The sequence below is a fragment of the Humulus lupulus genome, chromosome 1 (assembly GCF_963169125.1).
Source record: "Humulus lupulus chromosome 1, drHumLupu1.1, whole genome shotgun sequence".
NCBI classification, from domain to species: Eukaryota; Viridiplantae; Streptophyta; class Magnoliopsida; order Rosales; family Cannabaceae; genus Humulus; species Humulus lupulus.
In genome coordinates, this window is record NC_084793.1 from 165,235,794 (window position 1) to 165,243,930 (window position 8,137).

Consider the following 8,137-nt stretch of genomic DNA (forward strand, 5'->3'; position numbering starts at 1 on the left):
GATTACAAAGGAGTCTCCAACTTTGTTTACAAAGGAGAGCTCTATTGAAATCACCAAGGTCCCGAAAGCCCATGCCCCCCTTAATCTTATGAACAGTTAAGGACTCCCATCTCTTCCAATGAATGGATTTCCCATTTCTAGATGAGCCACGCCACCAATATCTACACATCAGTCTCTCCATGTCTGCACACAAGTTCTTAGGAAGCAAAAAAACACTCATTGCATAAGAAGGGAGTGATTGAGCCACAGTTTTTATTAGCACTTCCTTCCCTGCTTTGGATAACAGACAACCTTCCCATTGCTCAATCCTGTTCCTCATTTTATCTCTGAGATATCCCAACAAAACAGATTTGTTTCTGCCCAATATATTTGGTAACCCCAAATACAAGCTGGAGGGTCCCGCTTCAGGAATATTAAGAGAACTACAAATTGAGCATCGAATATCTTCTCTAGTATTAGCACTGAAAAAAACAGATGATTTCGCCAGGTTGATCTATTGACCTGAAGCCATCTGATAACAATTAAGAAGATCACGAACTTGAACCGCCTCGTCCATTGAGGCTTTACAGAACAGGTAACTATCATCAGCGAAGAGCATGTGAGATATCACAGGAGCCTCTCTTGCCACCTTACACCCCGTGAGCCGACCTTCGTTAACAAATCTAGAAATCAAACCAGAAAAACCTTCTGCACAAAGGATAAACAGATAGGGAGATAGGGGATCCCCTTGTCTCAAACCACGAGTGGGAGCAATAGCCTCCAATTCTCTTCCGTCGATAGCTATCCTATATGAAACCGAGCTTACGCACTTCATGATTAATTCCACCCAATGATCTCCAAACCCCATTTTCTTCATCATAGCCTCTAGGAAGCTCCATTCAATTCGATCATAGGCCTTGCTCATATCGAGTTTCAAAGCCATAAAACCATCCTTCCCAGAAGTTTTCCTCTTTAAAAAGTGCATCACCTCAAAAGCCACCATAATATTATCAGTAATCAACCGCCCAGGGACAAAAGCGCTCTGGGTTTCTGAGATAACAGAATGAAGAACCCCCTTCAATCTATTTGCCATTACCTTAGAAATCACCTTATATGCCACATTACACAGAGCAATTGGTCTTAAGTCACCCATAACCTCCGGAGTCGCTTTCTTTGGGATCAACACTATGTGAGTCTCTGAAAGATGCTCAGGAAAAGTCCCATCCCTGAAGAAGTCCTGGACCAAGCGAACCATATCCTCCCCAACAATATCCCAAAACTTCTGATAGAATCCAGGAGAAAGATCATCTGGTCCCGGCGACTTGTCTGGATGCATCTGAAATAGGGCTTTCTTCACCTCCCCACCCTCAATAGGAGCCACAAGATCCCTGTTAACCTCCTCCGAGATCGTACATGAAACACAATTCGTTACCTCTTGCCACTCTGTAGTAGACGATGAAAAAAGTTGTCTGAAATATGCTACCATGACTGAATCAAGCCCATTATCCCAATCTCTCAGCATGCCAGTATCATCCTTAAGCGCCCCAATCTGATTTCTTCTTCGTCTCTTGTTTGCCGAGGCATGGAAATATTTCGTATTGAGGTCCCTAGCCTGAAGCCACAGCTGCTTAGACCTTTGGCGCCAATAAATCTCCTGTTGAGAAAGAACTTCAAACAATAAAGCCTGAGCCTCCTTATACTTCTGAACTGAGATCTCATCTCGTCGGCATTGAGTAATCCTTAGCACGTTATTATAGCGAGCTATGCGATCCTTAAACCTTCCTGTAATATTCCGACCCCATTCTGCTAGGGAAGTACTACAACACTTAATCTTCTGCACCAGAGTATCAGAAAAAGGAAGTCCCCACTTCTCTTGAACAATCTGACGACACAGAGGATCCTTAGCCCAGGCATTCTCAAACCTGAACCGATAAGTGCGCGAATGTTGTTTAATATGATCCAAATTCAACCACAGCGGGGAATGATCAGAAGCAGATGCCCCCAAATTAAAGAGCCTAGCCTTACTGAATAACGACCTCCACTCCATCGATACAAGAGCTCTATCCAAACGTACTTCAACCCAATGGTCTGACCCTCGCCCTCTCTCCCACGTGAATTGATGCCCTACCAACTCCATATCCACCAATCTACAATCCTCCAGCACCTCTCGGAAACCATCAATAAGCCATGAAGGGTAAGGCCTACCCCCTCACTTATCTCTATTAGACATAACATTATTCAAGTCACCGAACAAGCACCATGGAAGCGATGACGAACTCGCTAAACATCTCAACTGACCCCATGTATCTCTACGTTGGCTACGCTTAGGCTCCCCATAAAAGCCCGTTAAACGAAAAGGCGGATGACCCTTAAGTTTGATCTCCAAATCCACATGGTTTTGACTATAGCTCACCACCGACGCCTCCTCTTCCTCCTTCCACAACATCGCCAGACCTCCACTATGCCCCATGCAATCTACCACAAAACACCCCTCAAAGCCAAGCATCACTTTAACTGCCTCTACTTTGTCCTTCTTACATAACGTTTCACACAAGAAAACTACTTTGGGCCGCTTTCGACACACCAAGTCTTTAAGGAATTGAGCCACCCGTGGGTTCCCAAGCCCACGGCAATTCCAACGCATCAAACTCATAATGCATGGCGGGTCCAGCTGGTGGAACCCGCCCCAAATCCATTTTTTGAACCTCTCACAACCATAAGTTGCCCTTCTTCGTTCTGCCCATGTTGTGGACTTGCCTCATAATCCCGATCCTCCGCATTGTCCAAATTTTGGACTTCCATATGCATTTTATCGGGCTGATCCATCTTGGAGCCCACGTTACTCCCCTGGCCCACCGCAACCACATCTTCATGACTATTTAAACCCACTGTAATTCCACGGCCCAAGCCCGTATAATTCCCTTGGCCCAAAACCAAATGCTCCTCCTGAACTAAGCCTCCCAGCTCGCCACCTGTCCGCCTGCGTTTAGGGTCCACGTAATGGAAGCCTTCAGTCAATGCAGCAAGTCCACCAACGTCTCCCTGTTTCTCGCTTACATCCGCCTCCACATCTGCATTAATGCCATTCAAATCCAGTTGACCATTGTGATTCACCATATCTCCAATATTCCTTCTTAAAACCGAATCACTTGCCCTCATCACTCCACGATTTCCTCCATCACCCCTAGAATCACGCACCCCATCTTCCTCCCACGATCCACCTTCCTGTCCGCCGCCTTGCATCGGAGTAGACTGCTCCAATGGCGACTCCAAAGGTCTTCCCATATTATCTCTCAACCACCTAGCGCCAATATGTTTATTAGCTCTGCGATCTGGCGCCCGCATGAATAATCCATAGGGCCTGACCATATTTTCATCTTCATCATCAAATAATTTATGGCAAAAATTTTCCGAGTGCCCCAAGATACCGCAAACAAAACAGAACGTCGATAGGCGTTCATACTTGAAGGTGGCCCAGAAAAACTCCGTTTTTGACGAGAAGATCTTCATTCTTCGTTTAAGAGGCATTTCAATATTGATCTTAACCCTCACTCGCAGGTATTCCCTCCATATACCAGTATAATTCTTTGTACAAGACGCAACAAACTCACCCAAATATGAACCACAAGCCTGTAGGACCCGATCAGATTTAAATCCAGGCTTTAAGTCGTAAACCCGAACCCAGATTTCCAGTTTGTTTAGTGGCAACAATCTGGGATTATCACCTAAACTCAGCCTCTCCAAAACGATAGGGGTCCTGTTAAACGTCCACGGAGAGCCCTCCAGCACTCGCTTAACATCAAACTCATGAAAAAATTGAAAGAGGTATTTGTTCGGTTCCAACTCCTTGATGAACATGCCCTTCACAGGTCGCCAAAGGGACGCCATCACATTCCTGAACGACTCATAATCTGTGGATCTCTCATACAGAATCTTCCCCACCAAACACCACCTTGTATCCACATCATCTTCATTTGGTTCCGTCTCATCAAACGCCAAACCAACCCCCTGTTCATCCTCGATCTGAAGCTCGTCCCATCTCACCGCCAAAGAATCGACATACGAACTAGAAGAAGCCATGCACGTAAAAAACTACTGTAACACCCAGCCAAGAAAGACCCAGTCACAACAACAGACAAAGCATGTCAAAAGACAAGACTTATCTTCTCTTTTTTTATTTTTATTATTAATTTGGTTTCTCTTACTATTGTATGACACAATATTCAATTTAGCTAGAATTACTCGTTTGTTGCTTATGACTTCCATAATTGCCAAAAAATTAAATTAATGGCTTCAAGCTAAGAGAAGACATTGTAGTGTTTATTAGTACATAAAATTTATAATTTTTTAATATAAATATAAGCTAAAATGCCCATTTCTTGTGTGTATTTGTCTACTTGGGTTCATCTCCAATGATATTGCAATGATATCTACGTGTAATAACATGAATATATTATAAATAGTGGAATTAGGGACAACTCTTGTATTTGTTTGATTTTTTGAGCCAAAAAATTAATAAAAAATGTACTTGTCAAACAAAACTTAAATCTTAAGCTGAGTATGAATAATTATATGGAAAGTGCGAGTTGCGTCACTTATGTGAGAGAGACACTGTAAATTTGACTATGTCAACTTCAGTTGCTTGTATTTTGGGACAAGAAAACCAGAGGTCCATACTGCATATACTTTAAATATCACACAGAATAATTCTCAAACATACAACAAAAGAAATGGATTACTTGAGTTTCATAGTGCTGGTTTTTAAATATATAAATCAAATAATAAGCCTCATCAAGAAATCATGAAAAAACCCTCTGCCAGGATATATTTTTGGAGCAATGAACTGCAATGAATGAAAATGAGAAATGATGTGCAAAAGATATCAAAGGTGACCGAAACAGAGAAAAACAAACAAGTTTTTGAGCTGGATCCCAAATCTGATGAAGAGACATGAAAATAAGAAACCTAAAAGACATCAAAATAATAATAATAATAATAATAATAATAATAATAATAATAATAATAATAAATAACATCTGGAATAGCTGCACAAAAGAAAGAGGATGAGAGGTTATTGAAAACTGTGGATAAAGCGACAAGACAACAAGCTTATCAAATCTGTTTTAATCTACAAATCCTTATATCAATCAACAAAAATATTTACAATTCACAGCATTGCACGTAAAATCCTGCAAGTTTTAGGGATCGACAAAATACAACAAAAGTTGAATAAAATAGAGATAGTTATCCAACTATCCAGCTTCCAATAATATATTTTTTACATGTTTATCCCAAGTCTGAAATGCAATGTACCAAATATATTGTCAAAAAGTAGGACATGAAGCTGAATGGATAATTGTTCTATGGAATCTTCAGTAAAAGGATGCCAATATCACATACCCACATACACATTTGTTGGGACATCCTTTGACCAAAAGGACAGTAAGGAACAGTTTCTTGTGCGTAGCGAAAATTGTAGTAATGGTATACAACAAATTTTTTCATATAAACAATCTTTGTATGAGGATACTTTAAGATGCAATATGTTAAAAAAATACGAAACGATTTACCTCTTGTAGCCAATTAAGAATTTTTGAATTTTTTTGTATATATTTCGATCTTCCTATCATTCCTTGAGTACTCACACCTAGATCTTCCAAGACGTTCTCTACACTTCAAGATGTGGGTGGGCACATAGAGAACAAAGATCAATTTTGTGAATCAAAAGTATTCTCAACATATAAGACTTTTGATTATAGGCTAGAGAGAATAAGTTTTCTTTTTTTGTGAAAAAAATCATAGTTTTTCTTCTCTATTTCAAACTTGTCCAAAAACTTGTTCTTTCTATTTTCTATCAAATAAAATATATAGACATTATTACGATAATATAATGAAGAAAAATCAATTGCATTTATAATAATAATGATGATAGACAAAAATCTAACATACCTTTTTAAAATCCATTTTAAAATGTTTTAATTAAATAATTAAAAATTAAAATAAAAAACCAATATTTGATCTCATCAGATGTGTCACACGCATAGAGCAGTCCAAGCCCTATGCATGTGGCCTATCCCTGAAAAATGAGATTTTGATTTTTCATGTGTTTTTACTTTTAATTAATTAATAATTAGATATTCAAATAAGGAATTATCTTTTTAAGAAAAAAGATAACAACTTAAATTTCAAAATTCAAATTTTGAATTTTCATCATCATCTTATTATTAATTAAAAGAATATAATAATCAAAACCAATTTTGACTATTCATATTTATTTATTCACACTTAAATAAAATAATTGATTAAAATAAAAAAAAATTTAATTCTACACAATTTCAAAATCGCACAAATGTAATAATAAATTGTGCAACTTCAATTATTACATAATTGCACATTTATCCCGAAGAATAAATATTCTCTCAAATAGTTCATTCACAGTTTAACCCTTGTATCAACTGTAGTGTTGATAGAGCCACCCCGGGGACCTATGGACCAATAATTCTAAGCTCCAATAAATAAAAGATTATTAACCAAAACTCTTTGATTCAATAATCATATTTATTAATCTCATGATTATTCCATTATAAATATGAGACCGAACTCTTGAGAATTGAAGACATATTTATTGAGTACTTTGTTGTAACCACAAAGTGTCCATTGATTTAATCATTACATACAAATTAATCATCTATTGATGATTCACAATTAAATGAGAATAAAATTACCATTTTACCATTTTAATTATATCTTGATTCCTAGTGTACCATTGACTTTACTAGTGAATGTTAATTCATAATCTGATTATGAATTTGACGTCAATAACCTTTTCAGTTTCTAAAGCCAACCCAAAAGTGAATCATCATTCAATCTATAAGAAGGTATAGATTTCATATCTGTTAAAATATGTCCCCAGCCATATATATTATTGAGTCCCCAAAACAATTGTTCTTAGTCTGATCATTCTGACAAATCGTAAGGCATGAATTAAAGGATCAAGTAACATATATAGGAGTTCATAGTAACTTCAGAATTAAGATTAGATTGTATATGATCATCAGTTGATGTGTTTTATAATACTACGAAACGTTATTTAAACAAGTATTATTAAAACACATCTAGTTCAGTTCTACATACTCTCAACATGCAAAATACCTCCACTAAAGTGTCCTACTACACTAGTAACTCGGATCTAGGTCACATGTATTCATAATACTAGTGGACCGTACTAGCAGTAATTAATCTAAAGATTCTATAACTTTATTTTACTGCGAACTAATTACGTTCATTATCTTAATCTCGATCCTCTCATACCAATATGAGATTGAGACCACATAGATGAACCTGAGAATTTTATGATATTTACTTAATATTATTAGCAATAATATAGTACATAAGCTACATATATACAATAATTCAATACATTTATTTATTTCATTAAAAACCATTGTCTACTACAATTTCTTTTAGGGCACAATTCCCAACAATCTCCCACTTTCCCTAACACAAATGAGGCATTTCCCTTAACCCCATGCTTCTTACATGACCCTGAAAAGATAGATAATGTCTTTGTGAATGGATCTGCAAGATTATCCTCGGAGGCAATCTTCAAGACAACAACATCTCCTCTGCTGACTATCTCTCGGATTAAGTGATATTTCCTCTCGATGTGCTTTCCCCTCTTGTGACTTATGGGTTCCTATGAATTAGCTACTGCCCCACTGTTATCACAGTATAGAACAAGTGGTTGATCCATGCCTGGAACAACTTCCAGATCAATATAGATCTTCTTGAGCCACACAGCCTTAGCTGCTTCACAAGCCTCTATGTATTCGACTTCCATGGTGGAGTCTGCAATACTGGATTGTTTAATACTTCTCCAAACTACAACACCTCCTCCAAGTGTGAAATTTAATACAGATGTCGACTTTCGACTATCTTTGTCTGATTGAAAACCAGAATCAGTATATCTAGTGGGGTTTAGGTCTCCACCTAAATACACAAGCATGTAGTCTCTAGTATGCCTGAGATACTTGAGAATATTCTTTACTGTTGTCCAGTGACTCAATCTATAATTGGATTGATAACGGCTGACTATCCCTACTACATAATAGATGTCAGGTCTAGTGCATAACATTGCAGATTAGACTGCCTACTGCAG